We start from the raw sequence: 4,203 nt of genomic DNA on the forward strand, positions 1-4,203 counted from the left end.
GGATACATGGTCACCAAAAGGGGAATAGAAGCAAGCCCCGAGCAGATCAAAGCTATCCTAGATTTCAAATCACCAAGAAGCGTCAAAGATGTCCAAATGTTAACTGGAAGAATAGCAGCTCTCAACAGGTTTATCTCAAGATCATTAGAGAAGTGCAAAGACTTCTATGATATCCTAAGGAAGAATCAGAAATTCGAATGGGGAGATAAGCAACAAAGTGCGCTGGTATCTATGAAAGAATACTTATCCTTAGCACCACTCCTGATGAAGCCAGTTGATGGTGAACCACTATCCTTATACTTAGCAGTTTCAGGGAGTGCAATAAGCGTTGTCCTAGTCAAGGATGATGAAGGTCAACAACGTTCAGTATACTATGTAAGTAAAAGCCTATTAGATGTCGTATCCAGGTACTCTTATCTTGAAAATTAATTGCACTTATAATGGCTTCAACCAAATTAAGACATTATTTTGAAACTCATGTTATTCATGTAAAAACTAACTATCCTATTAAGGCTGTTTTGAGAAAACCAGAAACGTCAGGTAGGATGGCAAAGTTGGCTGTGAAACTTAGTGCATACGATATCTTGTATGAACCAAGGACAGCTATCAAATCTCAGGCACTTGCCGACTTTGTAGCTGATTTTAGCTAGAAGAAGCAAAAAAAGAAGTTCAACAATTGGACGTCAAGGAGAATTGGACTTTGCACACGGATGGAGCCTCTAACATAAGAGGAACAGGTCTAGGTATCCTTCTACAATCGCCACAGTGGGACATTATACCTCTATCTATATCTTTTGAATTTCAGGATACTAATAATGAGGCTGAATATGAAGCCTTAATAGCAGGATTACAATTAGCTAAGGATATGAAGCTCAAGTATCGTCAATTTTATGTTGATTCCTTATTATTAGCTAACCATTTTAATGGCTCTTATGCAGTAAATGCGGAAAATTTAGCAAAATATTTAGAAATAGTTAAACAATTAGCCATGTGTTTCGAGATGTTTGATATAGTACAGGTACCTAGAGAAGAAAACGCTGAAGCAGATGTCTTAGCAAATTTAGCATCAGCTCTTAAGATACCAGATGACATCAAGATACCTATCGTACATATCTTGACCCCCCCCCAGCAACAAAGGAAAACCACGAAGTCATGGATACTTCAAATGCTGAAGATAATCCAGTATCCTGGACCCCGTCCCATAATATGGTATCTCCAAGATAACGAGATCCTAAAAGGAGAAAATCCTAGAGCCTTTCGAATGAAGGTAACCCAGTATATTATCCTAAATAATACTTTATATAAAAAATCACTTGCAGGTCCATACTTAAGGTGCTTGTAACATCATGAAATACAAGAAGTCCTCAAGGATATACATGAAGGTGATTCTGGAAACCACATTGGGGGCAGAACCTTAGTATCCAAGATACTAAGAACAGGTTTTTTCTGGCCAACAATGAAGAAGGATGCAATGGATTTCTCCAGGAAATGTGATGCTTGTCAAAGACACAGCAATATCCTACATCAACTAGCTGAACCACTACATCCTATTATATCCCCGTGGCCATTTATAAAACGGGGAATGGATATTGTGGGAAAGGTGCCCAAGGCTCCTGGTGGAAAAGTCTTTATGCTGGCCATGAGAGATTATTTCTCCAAGTGGATCAAAACGCAATATCCTGACAAGATTTGGTATCCCGGCAGAGATCATTTGTGATAATGGTTCACAGTTCATTGGTAGCCGGACAACCAACTTTTGTGAAAGTTGGGGACTCAAGATGATAACTTCAACACCAGTACATCCTCAAGCCAATGGTCAAGCAGAATCAAGAAATAAGATTATCATCAACAATTTGAAGAAAAAGTTGGGGTCCAAGAAAGGAAAATGGGCTAAAGAATTGCCATTCGTACTTTGGGCTGATAGGATTACTTCAAAAAATGCAACGGGTCAAACACCTTTCTCTTTGGTGTTTGGGGCCGAAGCTGTTATCCCTACAGAGATGGTGATCCCTACAACAAGAACTAGCATCCAAGATACTGAGTCCAACAACCAAAGCCATACTGAATATCTAGACACTATTTACGAGCTCAGAGATCTTACTAGAATCAGAATGGCAGCATATTAACAAAGAATAGCCAAGTCCTACAACAAGAATATCAGGATTCGAAGATTCTAAGTAGGAGACATGGTGTTGAGAAAGGCATTTCAAAATACCACCAACTCGGCAGATGAAAAGCTAGATCCAAGAAGGTCCTTATCTAATTGATTCAGAACCTGGAAAACGAGCTTACAGATTAATCACTATGGAAGGTGTTCCTATACCAAGAGCTTGGAATGCTATCTATCTTAAGGCATATTTTTACTAGTATCCTCAACTAGTATATTCACATCTCAAACACTCATGGATAAAGATATCCTAAGGATTTGTTATCCTGACAAAAGTAAGAGGCTGATCACCTCCCACATGAATGAGATATCCTTGATATCTTCTAATATTTAAAGGTCTTCACCTTTTTGAAGAATTGGCTAACACCCCGCCTGGAGCGCACGATATTTGACTATAGTTCGAGACGGCCGGACAATATCATGAAGAGTGGATGATAATCTTGTTGTTGCTGGCTATAGATCGGATCCTTTAGATAAATGGCAGCTGTGTCACACATACGTTCCTAAGGTTTATAACATTTTCATGTTATCTAAGGTTTCGGCATTTTCGTGTCGCTCACGTTTGGGATTTTCCCCAGTTTTATCTAAAGTTTAGACATTTTCATGTCACTCAAGTAAAGGCCTTGTCACCAGCATAATGGGTTTACCCTAGTAAAGGCTTTATCGCCAGATTTGTCTAATTTGATTTTGCTGGATGAGAGATTGGCCATGTCGCTAAGTGGAAAGATGTTACTCAGTTAGTTTTAGCTCGGATAGCACAAACTCTTGAAACATGATGCATAAAGACTCAAAAGTTGGGGACATCATATGTAAGCTTTATAAGTATCTACTGCAAAGGTACTCATTTACACCTAACTTTACTATATATTTTATTTTCAAGATATGATCTTTCAGCTTAATTGAGACAACTCTCATCTATGTAAGTTTTGAAGATACAGTTTCTGGAAATATCATCCTTAAGATATTTCATTTTAAAAAATGATAAGAGATATTTTCTAGATGTATTATTTAAAACATGATAAGTTTTAAAAAATATTTGGATATATCATATTCTAAAACATATCAAGATAATCTATCTAAAACATCAAACAAACGAAACATGATATAAAGCCAAAAGATTATATTATTACTAATAAAAGTGCAGGAAACTAAGACCGATGCCCAGGCTTCGTTCTCAACAAACGGAAGACCCTTCCACTCAGGCATCGTTGAAATGTCAAAGTACAGGATAGCATAGGCTTCGTCTTGAAACTCAAGATCCCTCCACCTATGTTTCCATATTGTCATATTATCCTAAGTATAATTATCCAAAGACAGAAAATAAAATTGTTCAAGAGACAACCACCACAAGCTACCATAAACTAACACATTCATAAAAAACAAGGCTCAAGCCTTTTCTTTATTACCATCATCGCCCTGTGGATCCTCACCGGCCACCACCTTCACCGCCTCATCAGCCACCATGTCCACCGTGCTCGGGCCCGGCTCTTCCACATTCTCCCCGCTCAGCTCCGCCACGATCTTCTCCCAAGCTGCCACATCCCAAAATGGAGTATCCAAGCCAGCATCCTTAGCCTCCTTAGCCATCTTGAGCCTGGATTGGAATATTGAGATCGCTGCTGACTTCTTAGCCCCCTCCATCACCTCCTGGATCTTCACCAAGTTGTCCGCCTCCTTGTGAACCAGCTCCTTCCTAGCCAGTGCAAGCTCCTGCTTCACATCTTCAAGCTCTTTGGTTTTCTTCTCCAGAAGGCTGGTTTTGGAATTCCCGATCTTTATCAACTCAGCAACACTGATGTTGGATTCGTGGAGTTCATGGCTCATAGTAGCGAACCTGGAGGAGAGGTACTCAAAACCCTATCATGATAAACAATCCTCAGCATAAGTTATTCCAAGGATATCAGGATACAATAAAGAAAGACATATACATGTGTTGGAATTATGGACCGGTTCGGGTAAATCAATACGGCCAACCGGGTTTTGAGCTGTGAGAGTTACACCGTGAGGTAACGGACCGTTAACCCGCATAAGTTAGT

The sequence above is a fragment of the Bidens hawaiensis genome, unplaced genomic scaffold, assembly GCF_021521415.1.
Source record: "Bidens hawaiensis isolate Kalapana, Puna unplaced genomic scaffold, B.hawaiensis_p1.1 tig00005808_1, whole genome shotgun sequence".
Classification (NCBI taxonomy): Eukaryota; Viridiplantae; Streptophyta; class Magnoliopsida; order Asterales; family Asteraceae; genus Bidens; species Bidens hawaiensis.